Source organism: Chiloscyllium plagiosum, unplaced genomic scaffold (assembly GCF_037043375.1).
Source record: "Chiloscyllium plagiosum isolate Xiang-an unplaced genomic scaffold, Cpla_swu_hap1 HiC_scaffold_14, whole genome shotgun sequence".
NCBI lineage: Eukaryota > Metazoa > Chordata > Chondrichthyes > Orectolobiformes > Hemiscylliidae > Chiloscyllium > Chiloscyllium plagiosum.
The window spans coordinates 72,432,881-72,455,219 of record NW_028270152.1 but is presented as its reverse complement, the minus strand read 5'-3'; the positions used below and the strand labels follow the sequence as shown (position 1 = coordinate 72,455,219).

At 45.1% G+C, this 22,339-nt stretch overlaps 1 protein-coding gene across 2 annotated transcripts in view; it reads right to left on the bottom strand.

The window, feature by feature from the left end:
- LOC148147991 (uncharacterized) overlaps window positions 1-22,339 on the bottom strand; it is a 96,329-nt gene that overhangs the window by 42,113 nt on the left and 31,877 nt on the right. The window lies entirely within an intron of this gene.

Below are 22,339 nucleotides of genomic sequence, written 5' to 3'. Positions count from 1 at the left end.
TTTTTGTGGGTGACTTTCACAAACTGTGTTTCATAACCAAAGCAAAGTGACTATGTTAATTTCACATAAGCCACTGTTCTAAGAGGCAAAAAAGACTATTTATGTTGAATTGACTTTGAAATACATTCATGTCCTGTTCTCTCAGAAGCCTTTGCCCCTTTTAGAGAATAGACAATAGGTGCAGAAATAGGCCATTTGGTCCTTCCAGCCAGGTAGTTCACAAGTATTTAGATTCTAACTAACCAACAGGTTATAACTGTTGCTGCATGCATGCGCGTGTTTGACTGTAATCGACAGTTTCCTGCCTGCCTGATTGTTCACACAGTCCTTACTGTCAGTCCACAGCTGGTACTGACTGATACCATTGTGGATGATCAGCCATGATCATAATGAATCAGTATCCTGTCCCTGCCTTATCCCCATAACCCTTGATTCCACTATCTTTAAGAGCTCTAACCATCTCTTTCTTGAAAGTATCCCGAGACTAGGCCTCCGGCAGAGCATTCCATATATCCACCACTCTCTGGGTGAAGAAGTTTCTCAACTCTGTTCTAAATGGCCTAGACCTCTTATTTTTAAACTGTGTCCTCTGGTCCTGGACTCACCCATCAGCGGAAACAAGCTTTCTGCCTCCAGAGTGTCCAATGCTTTACTAATCTTATACGTCTCAAACAGATCCCCTCTCATTGGCACGGTGGCACAGTGGTTAGCACTGCTGCCTCACAGCACCAGAGACCCGGGTTCAATTCCCGCCTTAGGCGACTCTCTGTGTGGAGTTTGCACGTTCTCCCCGTGTCTGCGTGGGTTTCCTCCGGGTGCTCCGGTTTCCTCCCACAATCCAAAAATGTGCAGGTTAGGTGAACTGGCCAAGTTAAATTGCCCGTAGTGTTAAGTGAAGGGGTAAATGTAGGGGAATGGGTCTGGGTGGGTTGCGCTTCGCCGGGTCGGTGTGGACCTGTTGGGCCGAAGGGCCTGTTTCCACATTGTAAGTAATCTAATCTAATCTAATCTAATCTAATCATCCTTCTAAATTCAAGTGTATACAAGCCCAGTCACTCCAATCTTTCAACATATGACAACTTGTGAACATATGCTGCACTTCCTCAATAGCCAGAATGTCCTTCCTCAAATTTGGAGACCCAAACTGCACACTATACTCCAGGTGCGGTCTCACTAGGGCCCGGTACAGCTGCAGAAGGACCTCTTTGCTCCTTTACTCATTTCCTCTCATTATGAAGGCCAGCATGCCATTAGCTTTCTTCACTGCCTGCTGTACCTGCAAGCTTGCTTTCATTGACTGATGTACAAGAATACCTAGATATCGCTGTACTTCTTCTTTAACTAACTAGACTCCATTTAGATAGCAATCTGCCTTCCTGTTCTTGCCACCAAAGTGGATAACCACACATTTATCCACATTAAACTGCATCTGCCATGCATCCGTCCAGCACCATGGACTCTTATTAAGCACTTTAGAAATCCAATATAGTACATCCACTGTTTCCCCTTTATTTATGCTGCTTATTACTTCCTTAAATAATTCTAATACATTTTTCAGGCATGATTTCCCCTTCATGAAACTTTGGTGATAATATGCATTTCTAAATGCTCTGCTATTATAATTTTATAATAGTTCCAATGACAGATGTTGTTAACTAGCTTAAAATTACCATTTTGTCTCCTTCCTTTTTTTAAATAAATCTGGATGTGATCGTAATAACTTAGTTCCATCTCTTTATTAACACTGTATACATTAGTGTAATACGGACTGCTGGCTTATCTTAGCCTTTCTCACTGCCTATCACTTTGACAGTTCAGAATCCTTACACTAAATGACCTCATAGCCTTTCCTGTTCAACTGCCAGCTCATTACTCTTGCTGAGTCACATGACCCTGTCGGAGTGACAACTTATAGCATTTGCTGTCTGCGTAACTGACAGCTGATTACCTTCCTGTTGTTTGACGGTTTGCAGCTTTTCCTGCCAGGTAGTTCACAAGTCATTAGATTCTAACTAACCAACAGGTTATAACTGTTGCTGCATGCATGCGCGTGTTTGACTGTAATCGACAGTTTCCTGCCTGCCTGATAGTGAGGACTGTGTGAACAATCAGTCCACAGCTGGTAATGACTGATATCAGCAGTCTTTTTGTCTGACAAAGACCCTCCATTTCTCAGTATACGACTGACTAGTAGCTCACAGCCATACCGATTTTCTGACTTCCGTAAATTACCTGACTGTATCGCTGATACTGAAACACAGCTGTTCCAAGATGGAACAAAGCTCCAGACAGCTCTATATGTTTAAATCTTAGCACTTTTTTTGTTCTGAAAATTTCCATTTTTCACTTTGTAAACAATTAATGTAAATGCAAAATTACCATAATTATCTTCAAACTTTTCTCTCGTTCCCCGAAAGTCATTTCAGACTGAAGTTGGCAACATACTGATATAATAGTTCTGAGTTAATCTGAAGAGAATTGCAGGGCAGAGATGTTTATCTCTTTCTGGGTTGGGAATCTCCTGCAAACTTCCAATGAATCCCTTTAAATACTGACAAAACTTCAGAGGCTGAAAGTTTAAGTTTGGATGACAGGGCAAGCACAAAGTCAAGCAGGTAGTAAATGGACTTTACCAGCTCGTGTGCCCATTCCCTGACATCAGCTTGTAGCACAGTTGATTGTTCACTACAAAATATGGGCTTCTGAAAAACATTTGACCCTCACAACAATCCTGAAGCCCACATGAAAAATTCTGATATGGCGTCCTCTACAAATTCAGAGACCTGGGACTGAGCATTAACAAAAATTGATTAAATTTCAATTTGTTGAATTCATGGAGGGTTTCACTCCTTATGTTATTTTCTGCAACTTACATGTGTTGTTTGTCCCTTTCTGTGTTGGGGAATCTCCTGCAAACTTCAAAGACTTCCTATGAATCCCTTCAAATACTGACAAAACTTCAACATGTCCTGTAGTGCCCTGTTCATCATATCCTCCCTCTTGCCATAGGCAAATATACTCATGGGCCCAGGGTCAACACATTTAAAACACAGTTATATACCAGATCAAGTGCTGTTAGTCCACAGATCCTCTGCACAGTTGATATGAATTCTCCTAGAGAATAGGCAGATGAAAATTACTACCTACTTTGCTGACAGGGAACGGGAGGTCTTGGTGGTGAGGAGGGCCAACCTCTTTCCTCACCACCATCAGGAATGACCACATTTCTAGATATTACCAACCTGGTTTGAGGTTGCCATCCAGGTAAATGCTATTTTCACAGTCCAGAGGAATGCCCAGCAATACAGGAAACAGATCAATAATGTCTAGCCAATTGACCATGCTTAAGCTCCTACTCTGATATTAAGTGCTGCCACGACTTACTTTGCATGGGAATCCATGACTTGAAGGATGTTTCCCTTCACTGTACTGAGGTCTCCTCCACTCAGACTTTGAACCATGGCCAGCAGTTGATGCATATCCAGTGTGTTTGCTCTGCTGGCACATGGTGCAGATGTGAGATTAATACAGTATAGCAACAGACAGCAAGGTGTCCACCGCTTGACCACTGACCTACATTCCCCATAAAGTGCTTGGCCAGGGAGAGGTTTCATGCATACCAATCAATATGTCAACACACTCTTCTGATCCCAGAAGCCTCAACAACCCCTGGACCTTAGAGATTCTTACAAGAAAAGGCTGCCAATAATAGCTGACAACAACAAGCTGCCTGGTTTTGTGTCTGCATTGAACAGTCAGTCAAGGCTGAAGTACTGTGCGCCTTTATGCTCTCACTGAAGAGGCATAGGGAAAACAGAGATGCTGTGTGCAGCCAAGTAGGTGCAAAGTGAATGTGCAGTAAAAGGCCAAACAAGGAACCCCGAGATATCTGGTCACAGCTGAAAATGTGTTGCTGGAAAAGCGCAGCAGGTCAGGCAGCATCCAGGGAACAGGAGAATCGACGTTTCGGGCATAAGCCCTTCTTCAGGAATGGTCACAGCCAGCTGAGTCTATCCATTCAAGGACAGATTTCCTGTTTGTGTCCCAAGCATTCTCAGTCAGATCCATCAATATCAAGTCAGTTTCCTTCTCTGACCACTGCCTCCTACTGGCCAATTGTCACCGAAACGATGACAGCCAGTGGGCGAGAGAACATGGAAGCTGAATGTAACAGGTCGAGGTGCTCAAAAGGATTACACAATTTGGTGAACCAAGAAGCCCCTCTTGAGTCTCCAGTGGACCAGAGGAAAACAGTCAAGCGGAATATCAACAGGTTCTTTATCCTCAAAAAGTGTTCAGCAGGTAAGAAGGAGATGGGGAAAATTGTCCAAACTCCAAAAAAAAGCAAAACCTGCACTTGCTGCAGACAATGGGGTTCAATGAGGAGAAGGATGTCCAGGAGATGAAGAGCCAGCACACCTTGCGGTTTGCCTCGAAGTCCTCCAAAATAATCTTCCAGTCCAGGGTCTGTTCCATGGAACACAATGAGACATGCTCATGTTTCTTCTTCCAGAAGGTGCACAAGGAGAGCCCTGTGATCACCTGCCTGAAGGAAGAGGACGGCTTGGTAATGTCATCTCAAGATCAGCAAATCCTTTTATGCCATTCTGCATGATGCTAAGCTAATAGACAGCATGGCCTCCCAGTCATCACAGAGGTCTTAGATGACATCATGTGGCAGAGGCTGGAGTAGCCGTTGTCTCTGGATGGGTTGGGAGTGGTTTGCTGGAAAAGCACAGCAGGTCAGAGAGCTTCAGATGCTGCTTGACCTGCTGTGCTGTTCCAGCAACCCACTCTCAACTCTGATCTCCAGCATATGCAGACCTCACTGTTTCCTACTTGTCTCTGGATGAGCTGATCAAGGCCCTTTAGTCTTTTGAAAAGAATAAAACTTGTAGAAGCAATGGCTTACTAGGCAAGTTGAATTCAATTCTGTTGGACTTGATAGAACAGAGCCTGCTGGAGATATATGACAACATATTTCTGGCAGTTACTATGTGAAAATTCATAAGGAAAGCTATCACCATTTTCACCTACAAGCAGAAAAGGACAGGGTGGGAATCGCAACCAATTTCACTGTTGAATGTAGATTATAAAATCCTGTCAAAGGTCATTGTCAACTGGGTCGGGTCTGCTCTGGGATTGCTGATTAACCCTGACCGAGCCTGTGCCTTACTGGGCAGGAAGCTCAAGAATATGATTGCCTACCTGCAGGATAGAGGGACAGACGCCTGCTTTATCAGCCTAGACCAGAAGGCCTTTGACAGGATATCGCACACCTACATGTAGGACGTGCTCTCCACAATGGGCTTTAGGGAGGGATCTGCACTTTAATCCAATTGCTCTACACCAAAATCAGTAGTGCAATCTAATCACTAAGTGGGAATCAGATGCTTCCCGATCAGATCTGGAGTCAGGCAGGGCTGCCCACTCTTTCCTGCCTTGTTTGTTTATTGTATAGAACTTTTTGCTAAATCCATCGAGGAGGACTCGGGTTTGAGAGGGGTGACTATTCCAGGCAGGGAGGCCTGCAGGTCAAGGTCATGGATGACATTACCATTTTCTGCTCTGATCTATTGACAGTGCGCAGATTCATGAACATTTATGACCATTTTGAACTGGCCTCGAGTGTCAAGGTAAATCAAGACAACTGCAAGGCCATGTCCTTTGGGAACTGGGCAACTGATTCTTTACACCCTTCATCAGGGCAAATTGTCAGAAGGTACTGAGTTTGTGACAAAACAGGAGAGGAGCATATTGCCAAAGTGAGGCAGAGACTGGGTAGATGGGAGCATCACTACCTCTCCATTGTAGGTAACTTCCTCGTCATCAGATGCGAGGTACTCTCGGTGTTGTTGTATGTGGCACAGGTCTGGCCTATTTCCCGAGCCTGCATCACTGCAGTTATCTGAGCTGTCTGCCATTTCATCTGGAAGTCAAAGGTGAACCAGGTCGAAAGGGAGACCATGTATAATGCTCCAGATATGGGGGGGAAAGAATGTAAAAACAGATAGAACTGCAGATTCCGTAAATCAGAAACAAGAACAGAAGTTGCTCAAAAAACTCAACAGCCTGGCAGCATCTGTTAATGTTTTGGGACTAGTGAAGAATGTATCCAACACTGCCCTCATCCTGATGTCCACTTCACATGTGGCTCCATGATGCGGTCAGTAGAACCTTGGTACCAAGTGTCACTATGTACTGAGGTTCCACCTGTCCTTGCATTACAAAGGATAGGCCTGGCCTTGTTGTCATGGAACATTCCAAGTAGTTAGACCATTCCATATCACCTGCCCCTCATAGAAAGACTTGCTGCATACCAATCTTTGCCTGATGGACTTGTGGTCAAAAGTACAGCATCCTTGAAATCCTACCTGTGGGAAAAAGAGCAGGTTGTTCCTATCTGTGAGCAGAGTATCAAACTCATTTTGCAGAAAGCCTCTTTGCCAGAACTATCCAACAAGCACTAAGACATAGCCTGGTTGATGATGAGAAGGACACTACCTTTGAGATTCTTCAAAGATGGCCAGAGTCTTTCTGTCACTTGAACCAACTCCGGAGAGGAAAAGACTGTCACACATCCCTTCTGGGATGTGGATATGCAAAGGAGACAGATGCAGTAGTTTTGTCAAGATCCGTCCTGAGTTGTTCAATGATTCAGGTCTCTGTGCTCTGTCTGTTCCCAGGATGCACATCAGACAAATATTGAATACACCTGGAAGACTATCGTGGGGAAAATCACCAGCCTCGGATTCAGAGTCGGGGCTCAACAAAAACATTCAATGTACAAAGAAATACTGGAACTCCGGGGAGAGAAAAAAAGACATCAACAGCACAGTGGTCAGCTGCGATTCTTCTCTCAAACCGGAGCACGTAAAGATACTTTTATACATTTTGTAATATAATAGATCTGTGATGAGGTTATTGTCTTTCTAACATAGTTTGTTTATTGTAAACATTGCAGAATCATTGATAGTTTCAGTGCAGTCATTAGTCAGTTCCAGCGCAGCCTTTGTTATTTTCAGCACGGCCGGTGTTGTGTTTCAACGTAGACATTGTCAGTTTCAATGTCTGTGTGGAAGTCCATTGCTGTAGTTATGGGTGCTAAAGCTCTTCCTGAGAAGGACGATCACTGAAACCCTGGCTATTAGCACTTTGTATTAGTCCGTATCAAACTATTAGCATTTCTATCAAAGGTATTGGCTGGACCCAGACACGTCAGCGAGCAGTATACGCTACTCGTGTATTCTCTCCCCACCCGCCTTAAACTAATCAACTGTGAGTGCATTGTGCTGGCATTCTGGTGGCCGCAGGCAGTATCCGTGTTTGGTCTGCTGACTCTCTCCATATTGTGGTCCAGCAGCCAACTTGTGTCAAGTGGCCAACTTTTGGTTCAGCGGCCATCTTGTGTGTCTGTGTGCCTAGTGTCACCCTGCCCCGTGCCATCTCCCACTTCACTATCAACTCTGTGAAAAACGCTCTTTGGTCTGCCCGAAACTTGTTGACCTTCCAGTGCAAATAACTGACCTCGACCAAATGTTGCAGACTGGCACATTCCAAGTTCCAGGACTATGCACTGAGGGGTCATCCTAAAGCTTGGGGTAGCCGCCACCAAGATATAGTGGGAGAAAGACCACCTTCTAAGGTCTTTCTGCCAAAGTACAATGGAGGTCCATTCAGTTATCAGAGCTGAAAATATGTTGCTGGAAAAGCACAGCAGGTCAGGCAGCATCCAGGGAACAGGAGAATCGACGTTTCGGGCATAAGCCCTTCTTCAGGAATTCCTGAAGAAGGGCTTATGCCCGAAACGTCGATTCTCCTGTTCCCTGGATGCTGCCTGACCTGCTGCGCTTTTCCAGCAACACATTTTCAGCTCTGATCTCTAGCATCTGCAGACCTCACTTTCTCCATTCAGTTATCAGATCCTGCCTCAAATACATGTAAGCAAGAAGAGCCTTTAGGTTTGTTGCAACAATAGAGAAAGTCAAATGTTTGTTTGTTTTCCATATCCATACACAGTACAGACCAAACAACTTCACTGTGTACGTACATAAAGTTTTTTTATGCATAGTGTATTTTTTTGCATGAAGACCAAGCAATGAAGTTCTATGATACGCTCTGTTCCAATCAATTAGATGGGTGCCTATCCATGAGCGCAAAATGTCCTCAGTATCCTACCTCAGTGGCTCAAGCTGTGCAGAGAGCCCCCATCCCGGCTTTTGCAAATATAATCTAACCTCATTACATTATCATTCCATCAACAAATCACAATCCAAACCAAATCAAAAGAATTAAGATATCAATATAAAATGCCTAAATTCATTCCCATTCTGAATAAATCACAGTGGACTAGAAACATTGCTGATTTCTGGCAAAATTCAGCTTAAACTGTTAATTTTGGTAAAGGTTTCTTTCTGTGAACACCAGCACAATTTCTTACACTATTGTCCTAATCTCTCATTATCTATGCAATATACTGCCATCGTGACTGGTTTGTCACATTGCCCCACTTGCCACATATGCACAGTCCCTCTCCCACATGCACTTTCTGCCTCACAAATGCATACACTCTCTTACTCATGCACACAATCTTGCACTCCTTCACACACACGTGTGCAAGCACACCCTCTCCCTCACATGCATGCACGCGCTCACTCATCTCCCTCGTGCACAGAAATGCGTGCACACACCCCCCGCATAAAGACGTGTGCACACAAGCTCTCCTTCACACAAATGTACACACACATTCTCACCCTCAACACGTGCATGCATACCCTCTCCCTTACATGCTCACACACTCTCCCTCATATACACACTCGTGCACATTCTCTTCCTCAAACGTACACATGCGCACACATTCTCTCTCTCACAGATTTTCACCCTCAACACATGCACACCCTCTCTCTCACACCAGCACACACATGCTCTCCCTCACACACGGACATGGACATTCTCACTTCACACACACAAGCATGTGCGAGGACACCCACACCCTCACGCAGATGTGCGCACTCCGCCTTTCAAATGCGCACACCCTCTCACTCATGCACGTGAACAACCTCTCCCTCACATGTGCACCCCCCTCTCTCTCACATGCATCCCAACACACACTTGCACACACATTCCCATAAGTGGACACAAACATACTCTCCCACACACTCCCTCTCCTTCACAGGCAGGCAGGCACCCTCAACCCCCGCCTCTCACATTCTCCCTCACTTGCTCATTCTCCCTCATACGCATGCACACACCCTCTTCCACACACCCCTCTCCCTCACATAGGTGCACACATCCTCTCCCTCACAAACTCTCTACGCCACACACACGCACACACACCCTCTCCCATGCATTCATACATGCTCTTCCTCACACACCCATGAGCACATCCTTTCATATTAAGCACATGCAGAAACAAACACGAACACATTATCCCTCACACACACACACCCATTAATCCCTCTCACACAGATATTTTCCCTCACGCACAGGTACATGCTCACCCTGGCATATACACATGCTCAAACAAACCTCTCTCTCTCTCACACATACACACACACTCTCAAACACATGGACAGACCCTTCTCCCACGCACATGTTCTCTTTTACATACATGTAGACATTTTCTTCCACGTACACACAGACAGACCTGTCATGCACACACGTGCTCTCCCTCATACATCTACACGCTGTCTCTGGCATACACATGCTCCCCGTCAAAATATGCACACACACACACACAAATACTGTCCCCCTCACATACACACACGGACAGATCTCTCTCCCTCTCACACAATGCTCTCCAACACATATGGACAGATTTTTATTCCTTCATATATCATGCTCTCCCACACACACAGACAGATCCTTTCCCTCTCACAGGTATTCAGAGAAACAGCAGTTGGAATTTTTCAACACAGTCCCCTATAGTTTACGAGGAGAAAGTGAGGTCTGCAGACGCTGGAGATCAAAGCTGAAACTTTATTGCTGGAACAGCACAGCAGGTCAGGCAGCATCTAGGGAACAGAAGATTCGACGTTTCGGGCACATGCCCTTCTTCCTGAAGAAGGGCATGTGCCCGAAACGTCGAATCTTCTGTTCCCTAGATGCTGCCTGACCTGCTGTGCTGTTCCAGCAATAAAGTTTCAACCCCTATAGTTTACCACTAATTTCTAAAATCAAAGCAAGAAATTTGAAAAATAGTTTTGCAACATGTCCACAGGCTTACCCACAGACCTTGAATGTTGATTATAGACTGAAATCTGTCAGACATACCAATAAATTCTTCATGTTCTAATATGAACAAAACTTCTTACCAAGGGTGGTTACAAATGTTTTCCAACAAGCTTCCCTCAGCCTTTCCACTTCAGACACTACCTTTCTTCTTCCACACCAAGTCCGCCAGATGACCTCTGTGCCAACATTGCCAAAATGACCTATTCACTATTCTTTCCATGGTGCACTTTGCATTGTCTCTGTCAGGATGACCTCTATGCCATCTCAGCCAGGGTGACGTCTATGCTATCTGTCAGGGTGACTTCTCTGAAGTTCTAGGAAAAGCATAGGAGAGTCTCACGACACTGTCCCTTCCCTGTATGAGAGCAATCTAGGAATTACATTTTTTACATTACATTACAGTGTGGAAACAGGCCCTTCGGCCCAACAAGTCCACACCGACCCGCCGAAGCGTAACCCACCCATACCCTTACATTTACCCCTTACCTAACACTACAGGCAATTTAGTATGGCCAATTCACCTAACCCGCACATCTTTGGACTGTGGGAGGAAACCGGAGCTCCCGGAGGAAACCCACGCAGACACGGGGAGAACGGGCAAACTCCACACAGTCAGTCGCCTGAGGTGGGAATTGAACCCGGGTCTCTGGCGCTGTGAGGCAGCAGTGCTAACCCTACCGTTCCGCCCACCAGAGCAGTTGCAAACAGTACCATTTAAAGTTCCAGCTGACAGGATGTGGAGTCTGGGGGGAGGGCTAAGAATCCTATGGTTTGACAGATATGGGGTGAGGATGATGGGGGAGTGAAAATTTCAGACTGGAGATCCCAGAAGGGGTTACGAGTGAAGGTTGCCTGCTATTAGTGAAACACAATCACTGATTATGGATGTTTTCTCTCAATCATTGAGCCTTATAGTTACTGCTAGTATGAATTACTGCTGCAGTTGAAGACTGGAAAGGCAGACAAGTACCACTGCCAACTGATTTTTCCCTTTGAGATATGACTCCAGACGCTCTTAATTGTCTTCTAAGGAATACCCCTTGTGAGCAGCACCAACACCTCATACATGAATGAGTAAACAAATAAATCTGCCCATCACTGACTCAGCTTTCCAAAAGGTTTTCCTACTCCCCAATTCAGTTTCATTCTTCAGCTCATGCGAAGCCTTAACAAGAAGCATTTTCTCTTCCTCAAAAAGGATTCTGGGTAATCCAAGATGGAGGACAGGAAAGATTTCTGGCTGTAACAGCTGCTCTTTTTTTTGAGGTATTTTAGGTGCTGGAGGTGACCTCCTCGAATTCCAGGGGCAGCAATTACTGTTTTATATGCTGTTGCTTTTTATTCCCAAAGTTCCTAAACAAAGTCAAAACAACAGAAGTTTTAAAAGGAAGCACATGGTGAGGTCAGTGCAGGGGAGAGAGAGAGAGAGAGAGAGAGAGAAACTGACACCAGAGTGAACCTGCACAGTACTGCCTTTGCTGTTTAATAGGATAAATGGACAAAGTCTTTTCCCTGGGGTTGGGAAGTCCAGAACTAGAGGGCATAGGTTCAGGGTGAGAACGGAAAAATATAAAAGAGCCCTAAGGGCACCTTTTTCACACAGAGGGTGGTACGTAGCTGCCAGAGGTGGCAGTGGAGGCTGGTACAGTTGCAACATTTAAGAGGCATTTGGATGGGTATATGAATTGGAAGAGTTTGGAGGGATATGGGCCGGATGCTTGCAGGTGGGACTAGATTGGGTTGGGATATCTGGTCGGCATGGACGGGTGAGACCAAAGAGTCTGCTTCCATGCTGCACATCTCTATGACTCTAAGAGTTAAGAAATGCAAACTCCAAAAAGTAACAGGAAAGAAAGTCCTTCAGGAATATTCCTCTTCTGATCCTATCTCTTCTTCAAATCTCATTTCTTGTTCTGCATTTACTGAGTGCATACATATAATACTATTCCTGTCACAGGATTTGAGTGTTTAACCAGAGTGAGGCAGTACTGACTGGTGTAACTGGTCTGTGACTATTATGATTGCTCAATCACAATTTCTATGTTCATTAGTGGGCATGCTGCCAAACCTAAAATCCAGGATATTGCTAAAGATATTATAGGAAAGCTGTATAAGTATCACAATGTTGTGATATATTAAGTAAGCTTACTCACTGATATATTGAACTTCGAATGCAACAATATAGTAACATCTACTAGGTAATTAATTTAACTTTCAGCTATTCTTGTGTCGGCAAATATAAGGAACCAAAATGAGAGGATTATGAGACACAAAGCATTCACTGTGTGGAAGGGAAAACCATTTTGTCAACAGACCACCTGCTTACAGAAACCAATGTTGTCTCTAGCTAAGGAGGGCCAACCCACAATGCTATTGGAACCTCAAAATTAGCCACACTCAGGAATGGACTGCAAATGAGCCATGACCTAATCAGAGGAATATGACCCACTAATTTATCTAAATGACCCACTAATGGGATTCTCTGCGTTACAATTGCACTGCACCTCCAGAAGACCCGAAGGCTCTCTCTGTCTCCCCAAGAAGTCCAGCCACCACAAAGCTGAGAAGGTTTGTAGCTTTACATCTGTTACACACATTAGAACTAAACAATATATGTAGGAAAGCGCTTGACCTGAGGGAGGAATTTGTTCAGAAGAATTATGAATATCTGTTCTTAGTGTCAAAGGATCAGTGTAAATAAGGTAATAATATTTGTTCACATGTGGAATGTTGAAATATACTTCCTTTTGACCCCAAGGCTTGGAAGCTGCGCATATTTTACAGATGGACCAGGGGATAACTGAATTTTTGGTGTATATTGAAGACTCTTAACAAAACTTACGCTCAATAGGAAAACCGTGAGCATAAGAGATACAGTTAGTAAGTTTGCAGATGACACCAAAATTGGAGGTGTAGTAGACAGCGAAGAGGGTTACCTCAGATTACAACAGGATCTTGACCAGATGGTCCAATGGCTGAGAAGTGGCAGATAGAGTTTAATTCAGATAAATGCGAGGTGCTGCATTTTGGGAAAGCAAATCTTAGCAGGACCTATACACTTAACGATAAGGTCCTAGGGAGTGTTGCTGAATAGAGACCTTGGAGTGCAGGTTCATAGCTCCTTGAAAGTGGAGTTGCAGGTAGATAGGATAGTGAAGGCGGCGTTTGGTATGCTTTCCTTTATCGGTCAGAGTATTGAGTATAGGAGTTGGGAGGTCATGTTGCGGCTGTACAGGACATTGGTTAGGCCACTGTTGGAATATTGCGTGCAATTCTGGTCTCCTTCCTATCGGAAAGATGTTGTGAAACTTGAAAGGGTTCAGAAAAGATTTACAAGGATGTTGCCAGTGTTGGAGGATTTGAGCTATATGGAGAGGCTGAACAGGCTGGGGCTGTTTTCCCAGGAGCATCGGAGGCTGAGGGGCGACCTTATAGAGTTTCACAAAATTATGAGGGGCATGGATAGGATAAATAGCCAAAGTCTTTTCCCTGGGACCGGGGAGTCCAGAACTGGAGGGCATAGGTTTAGGGTGGGAGGGGAAAGATATAAAAGAGACCTGAGGGGCAACTTTTTCACGCAGAAGGTGGTATGTGTATGGAATGAGCTGCCAGAGGATGTGGTGGAGGCTGGTACAATTGCAACATTTAAGAGGCATCTGGATGGGTATATGAATAGGAAGGGTTTGGAAGGATATGGGCCGGGTGCTAGCAGGTGGGACGAGATTGGGTTGGGATATCTGGTCAGCATGGACAGGTTGGACCAAAGGGTCTGTTTCCATGCTGTACATCTCTATGACTCTAACTCGTAATTTAATAAGCTGAGTGGAATATGCATATAATAGAACAATCCGCTTAAGATTGTATACCACAGTGTGTATACCACACTGAGCAGATTTGAATTTATGAAGCGCAGCTCCCTAATCTGGACTGTTCCGGAATGTGAATGTGTCATTACCATTACAAGGTAGGAAAACACAAAGGCTGAAACTGAGATACTAAGAAAATTCAAAGATGTTCATACGAGAGAGAGACACAGACAGGATGGAAGCTGATGGAAAGGTTAACTCTGTAGTCTGATTTGTGTGTACACTTGCTTATCATAAATTGAATGTTTGTGTGCTATTCCCTGGGACGCGAGATCTGGGAAAGCTATGAATTTAATTTGCATTTCCAGGATGTCCCAAATGTAAAATTAGTATAGGCATTTTTACACGCTGCTTTTGGTCATGTTTCAAGATCCAGAGATACTGGAGTGCCATAGTAAGGGAGCTGAAGGAAACTGAAGTCAAAGTGGACCCAGTATTTCTTCTTCTGGGGATGCTAAATCTGCCCTGTCTGGAGGAACACAATGAGTAACATTCTCACCCATTGTGCGAGGAAGAATATTTTAATGAATTTGGCGTTGAAAATACTCCCAGGTCTTATGGGGTGGCGCAGGCTGGTGATCGAGCATCTCCTCCAAGACTACCTCACAAATATAATGCACCACAAAACGAAGCAGTTTTACAAGATATGGTTGCCTTTTCTAAATTATATTGATGCAGACTTATTGGCAATATTAATTAGGGCCGTGATATAGCCATTGAAATCAGTTTGGGCACCTGTCGGGCCCTGGGAGGGGAAGCGGGGATAAAAAAAATGGGTACAATGATTCGTGCTCCCAGAGGTGAGAGCTTTAGTGGAGTGTGGTGAGTAAAATAAATTATATCATTACTTTATTCTAAGATAATATGAATTTTTATTTAATTTGATTGTAGTTTAGTTTAAGTTGATACGTAGATAGTTTATCATTATAGTGCTGTGGTATGACATTGTTGTACTACCTCTGCCTTTTTGTATTTTGGTATTTTTCTTGTATATAATTAGTCATAGAGATGTACAGCAGGGAAACAGACCCTCGAGTCCAACCCGTCCATGCCGACCAGATATCCCAACACAATCTAGTCCCACCTGCCAGCACCCGGCCCATATCCCTCCAAACCCTTCCTATTCATATACCCATCCAAATGCCTCTTAAATGTTGCAATTGTAGACAATAGGTGCAGGAGTAGGCCATTCTGCCCTTCGAGCCAGCACCACCATTCATGATGATCATGGCTGATCATCCTCAATCAGTATCCTGTTCCTGCCTTATCCCCATAACCCTTGATTCCACTATCCTTAAGAGCTCTATCTAACTCTTTCTTGAAAGTATCCAGACACTTGGCCTCGACAGCCTTGAGGAGCAGAGCATTCCATACACCCACCACTCTCTGGGTGCAGAAGTTTCTCCTCAACTCTGTTCTAAGTGGCCTACCCCTTATTCTTAAACTGTGTCCTCTGGTTTGGGACTCACCCATCAGCAGAAACATGCTTCCTGCCTCCAGAGTGTCCAATCTTTTAATAATCTTATACGTCTCAATCAGATCCCCTCTCAGCCTTCTAAACTCAAGCGTATACAAGCCCAGTCGCTCCAATCTTTCAGCGCAAGATAGTCCCACCATTCCAGGAATTGACCTCGTGAATCTATACTGCTCTCCCTCAATAGCCAGAATGTCTTTCCTCAAAATTTGGAGACCAAAACTGTGCACAATATTCCAGGTGCGGTCTCACCAGGACCCTGTACAGCTGCAAGAGCTCTTTGCTTCTATACTCAATTCCTCTTGTTATGAAGGCCAGCATGCTATTAGCTTCCTTCACTGCCTACTGTACCTGCATGCTTGCTTTCATTGACTGATGTACAAAAACACCTAGATCTTGTTGCACTGCCACTTTGCCTAACTAGACTCCATTTAGGTAGTAATCTGCCTTCCTGTTCTTGCCAAAGTGGATAACCACACATTTATCCACATTAAACTGCATCTGCCATGCAACCATCCACTCACCTAGCCTGTTCAGGTCACCCTGTATTCTCCTAACATCCTCCTCACATTTCACCCTGCCACCCAGCTTTGTGTCATCAGCAAATTTGCTAATATTACTTTTAATACCTTCATCTATATCATTATTGTACATTGTAAAAAGCTGCGGTTCCAGCACTGATCCCTGCGGCACACCACTGGTTACCGCCTGCCATTCCGAAAGGGAGCCATTTATCACTACTCTTAGTTTCCTGTCAGCCAACCAATTTTCAATCCATGTCAGTATTTTGCCCCTAATACCATGTGCCCTAATTTTGCTCACTAACCTCCTATGTGGGACTTTATCAAAGGCTTTCTGCAAGTTCAGGTATACTACACCGACTGGATCTCCCTTGTCCATCTTCAGAGTTACATCTTCAAAAAATACCAGAAGATTAGTCAAGCATGATTTCCCCTTCACAAATCCTGACTGACCTATCCTGTTATTACTACCCAGATGTGTCCTAATTTCGTCCTTTATAATTGACTCCAGCATTTTTCCCACCACTGAGGTCAGACTAACTGGTCTATAATTCTCTGTTTTCTCCCTCCCTCCTTTCTTAAAAAGTGGGACAACATTAGCCACCCTCCAATCTGCAGGAACTGATCCTGAATCTATTGACCATCAGAAAATGATCACCAATGCATCCACAATTTCTAGAGCCACCTCCTTCAGTATCCTGGGATGCAGACCATCAGGTCCCAGGGACTTATCAGCCTTCAGACCTAACAGTCTCTCCAATACCACTTCCTCTGGCAGCTCATTCCATACCCGTACCACCCTCTGCATGAAAAGGTTGCCCCTTAGGTCTCTTTTATATCCTTTCCCTCTCACCTTAAACCCATGCCCTCTAGTTCTGGACTCGCCCACCCCAGGGAAAAGACTTTGCCTATTTACCCTATCCATGGCCCTCAATTTTGTAAACCTCTATAAGGTCACCCCTCAGCCTCCAACACTCCAGGGAAAACAGCCCCAGTCTGTTCAGTCTCTCCCTATAGCTCAAATCCTCCAACCCTGGCAACATGCTTGTAAATCTTTTCTGAACCCTTTCAAGTTTCACAATATCTTTCCGATAGGAAGGAGACCAGAATTGCAACAGTGCCCTAACCAATGTCCTGTACAGCCGCAACATGACCTCCCAACTCCTGTACTCAATACACTGACCAATAAAGAAAAGCATACCCAATGCCTTCTTCACTATCTTATCTACCTGCGATTCCACTTTCAAGGAGCTATGAACCTGCACTCCAAGGTCTCTTTGTTCAGCAACATTCCCTAGGACCTTACCATTAAGTGTATAAGTCCTGCTAAGATTTGCTTTCCTAAAATGCAGCACCTCGCATTTACCTGAACTAAATTCCATCTGCCACTTCTCAGTCCATTGGCCCATCTGGTCAAGATCCTGTAATCCGAGGTAACCCTCTTTGCTGTCCACTACACCTCCAATTTTGGTGTCATCTGTAAACTTACTAACTGTACCTCTTATGCTCGCATCCAAATCATTTATGTAAATGACAAAAAGTAGAGGACCCAGCACTGATCCTTGTGGCACTCCACTGGTCACAGACCTCCAGTCCGAAAAACAACCCTCCACCCTCTGTCTTCTACCTTTGAGCCAGTTCTGTAGATCCAAATGGCTAGTTCTCCCTGTATTCCATGAGATTGAACCTTGCTAATCAGTCTCCCATGGGGAACCTTGTCGAACACCTTAGAACATAGAACAATACAGCACAGAACAGGCCCTTCGGCCCACGATGTTGTGCCGAACATTTATCCTAGCTTAAGCACCCGTCCACGTACCTATCCAATTGCCGCTTAAAGATCACCAATGATTCTGACTCTGCCACTCCCACAGGCAGCGCATTCCATGCCCCCATCACTCTCTGGGTAAAGAACCTACCCCTGACATCCCCCCTTGTAACACTCTGTTGTACCCGGGGAAAAAGCTTCTGACTGTCTACTATCTATTCCTCTGATCATTTTATAAACCTCTATTAAATCACCCCTCATCCTTCACCGTTCCAACGAGAAAAGGCCTAGCACTCTCAACCTATCCCCATACGACCTATTCTCCATCCCAGGCAACATCCTGGTAAATCTTCTCTGCACCCTCTCCAAAGCTTCCACATCTTTCCTAAAGTGAGATGACCAGAACTGCACACAGTACTCCAAATGTGGCCTAACCAAGGTCCTGTACAGCTGCAACATCACTTCACGACTCTTGAATTCAATCCCTCTGCTAATGAACGCTAATACACCATAGGCCTTCTTACAAGCTCTATCCACCTGAGTGGCAACTTTCAAAGATCTATGAACATAGAGCCCAAGATCCCTCTGCTCCTCCACCTTACTAAGCACCCTACCGTTAACCCTGTATTCCGCATTCTTATTTGTCCTTCCAAAATGGACAACCTCACACTTGACAGGGTTGAACTCCATCTGCCACTCCTCGGCCCAGCTCTGCATCATATCTAAGTCCCTTTTCAGCTGACAACAGCCCTCCTCACTATCCACAACTCCACCAATCTTCGTATCATCTGCAAATTTACTGACCCACCCTTCGACTCCCTCTTCCAAGTCATTAATAAAAATTACAAACAGCAGAGGACCCAGAACTGATCCCTGCGGAACTCCACTTGTAACTGGGCTCCAGGCTGAATATTTACCATCTACTACCACTCTCTGACTTCGAACAGTTAGCCAGTTTTCTATCCAACTGCCCAAATTTCCCTCTATCCCATGCCTCCTGACTTTCCGCATGAGCCTACCATGGGGAACCTTATCAAATTCCTTACTAAAATCCATGTATACTACATCCACTGCTCTACCCTCATCCACATGCTTGGTCACCTCCTCAAAGAATTCAATAAGACTTGTAAGGCAAGACCTTCCCCTCACAAATCCGTGCTGGCTGTCCCTAATCAAGCAATGTCTTTCCAGATACTCATAAATCCTATCCCTCGGTACCCTTTCCATTACTTTGCCTACCACCGAAGTAAGACTAACTGGCCTGTAATTCCCGGGGTTATCCCTATTCCCTTTTTTGAATAGGGGCACAACATTCGCCACTCTCCAGTCCCCTGGTACCACCCCCGTTGACAGTGAAGACGAAAAGATCATTGCCAACGACTCTGCAATTTCCTCTCTTGCTTCCCATATAATCGTAGGATATATCCCATCAGGCCCAGGGGACTTGTCTATCCTCAAGTTTTTCAAAATGCCCAACACATCTTTCTTCCTAACAAGTATCTCTTCTAGCTTACCAGTCCGTTTCACACTCTCCTCTTCAACAATACGGTCCTTCTCATTTGTAAATACTGAAGTACTCATTCAAGACCTCTCCTATCTCTTCCGACTCGATACACAGTCTCCCATTACTGTCCTTGATCGGAACTACCCTCGTTCTCGTCATCCTCATGTTTCTCACATATGCATAAAATGCCTTGGGGTTATCCTTGATCCTACCCGCCAAAGATTTTTCATGCCCTCTCTTAGCTCTCCTAATCCCTTTCTTCAGATCCCTTCTGGCTATCCTGTATCCATCCAACGCTCTGTCTGAACCTTGATTCCTCAACCTTATGTAAGCCTCCTTCTTCCTCTTTACAAGACATTCAACCTCCCTCATCAACCAAGGTTCCCTCACACGACCATCTCTTTCCTACCTGACAGGTACAAACATATCAAAGACACGTCGTATCTGTTCCTTGAAAAAGTTCCACATTTCCACGACATCCTTCCCTGACAGCCTATGCTCCCAACTTATGCTCCTCAGATCCTGTCTTACAGCATCGTATTTACCCTTCCCCCAATTGTAAAACCTACCCTGTTGCCTGCACCTATCTCTCTCCATAACCAAGGTGAAAGTCACAGAATTGTGGTCACCATCACCAAAATGTTCACCCACTAACAAGCCCATCACTTGCCCCGGTTCGTTACCAAGTACCAAATCCAATATGGCCTCCCCTCTGGTCGGACAATCTACATACTGAGTTAGAAAAGCTTCCTGTACACACTGCACAAACACTGCCCCATCCAATCTACTTAATCTAAAGAGCTTCCAATCAATATTTGGGAAGTTGATATCGCCATGACTACTACCCTGTGTCTTCTGCACCTTTCCAAAATCTGTTTCCCAATCTGTTTCTCCACATCTCGGCTGCTATTGGGGGGCCTATAGTAAACACACCTTACTGAACTCCATATAAGTCACATCTACCGCTCTACCCTCATCAATCCTCATCGTCCTTGAGATGGTGATGGTCAGCTGACTTCTTGAACCACTGCAGTCCATGTGCTGTAGGCTGACCAACAATGCCCTGAGGGAAGACATTCCAGGATTTTGACTCAGTGACAATGAAGGAACCGTGGTATATTTAGAAGTCAGGAGAGTGAATGGCTTGGAAGGACATGTTGACATTCCCATCTACGTGCTGTCCCCTTGTCTTTTTCAATGGATGTGGTCATGGGTCATTGATGAAACAGATGAAGACGGTGAGGCCTAGGACACTATCCTGAGGGACTCATGCAGAGATATCCTTGAGCCAAGATGACTGACCTACAACAACCACATACTTCTTCATCTGTGCTAAACGTGGACCAAACAGCAGATAGTTTGCCCCGATACAAATTGCCAGTATCGCTAGGACTCCTTGATGCCACAACTCAGTTGAATACAGATTTGACATCAAGGGCTGTCATTCTCACTTCGCCTCTGGTATTCAGGTGGTTTGGGCAATGTTTAAATAAAGGCTGTAATGTAAGAAGCTGAGTGGACTTAGCCAAACCTAAACTGGGCATCACTGAGCAGGTGCTGCTTGATAGCACTGTTCATGACACCATTCATCACTTTAACACTGATCGAGAGTAAATTGCTAGTTTGGATTAGCCCTGCTTTTTTGTCTACATGACATACCTGAGAATTTTTCCACATCATCAAGTAGATGCCAATGTTGTAACTGTACTGGTACAGCTTGGCTAGAGCATCAACAAGTTTTGGAGCACAAATCTTCAGCACTATTGCCAGAATCTCTTCAGCTCATAGGACTGGTAACTGACCCTGTCTAAAACAAAAGTACAATTCAACCCACTAACTATTTCTCGCTCCAAAGCTCCAAGATTTCTAGAGTCCAGACTGCATTCAGTTTTTACATTAGTTATCTTTAAATTCAGGTGACTCCAGCACAATCCTGTACAGTTGGGAGCATTCATTAAAATTAAACAAAATAACCCAAAGAACTACAAATGCTGGAAATCAAGAACATGAACAGAAATTGCTCGAAGAAACCAAGAGTATCTGTGGAAAGAAAGCAGAGTTAACGTTTCTGATCCAGAACTTCAAGAAAATTGTCATATTTGAGTTGTGAAACTCTGCTAAGCGCACAAAGGACGCTACAGAAATGTAAGACTTCGGAAGTTTATTTTCTGATGGCAGGTTAGTGCAATACTGTGTCAACCTGCAAAACTGGTAAATGAAACAAAACAAAGGGACATTAGAACAAGGAGATGAGCGTGACTGGAATTACTTTTGCCATGAAGATTAAGTATTCTTACGATTTGGCTGGCTCCTATTTCCATTTCTGTCACTGTTCACATCTCTCCTCAGACACAAGATGGCGGCCACCGTTCACCAACCACCTCAAACCCACAAACGCAGCTCGAGCTAGCCCCGCCCCAAGACCACAAACACACCTCGAGCTAGCCCCGCCCCAAGGCCACAAACACACCTGGAGCTAGCCCCGCCCCAAGACCACAAACACACCTGGAGCTAGCCCCGCCCCAAGACCACAAACACACCTGGAGCTAGCCCCGCCCCAAGACCACAAACACACCTGGAGCTAGCCCCGCCCCAAGACCACAAACACACCTGGAGCTAGCCCCGCCCCAAGACCACAAACACAGCTCGAGCTAGCCCCGCCCCAAGACCACAAACACAGCTCGAGCTAGCCCCGCCCCAAGACCATAAAAGCGGCTAGAGCTAGCCCCGCCTCAAGACCACAAACGCGACTCGATCGAGCCCCGCCTCAAGACCACCAAACGCGGCTCGAGCTAGCCCCGCCTCAGCGCACACAACTCCGCCCATTCCCATCCCCCCTCCAGCTCCAGTGTTTGCCCCGTCTCAACGCTTGGCTTCACCCGCCGTGCCTGGGAATGGGCCCGCCCCACTTTTGGCTCCACCCATCCCTCCCGGAAATGGTCCACGTCCTACCGTTGACTTCATTCCCCGTGA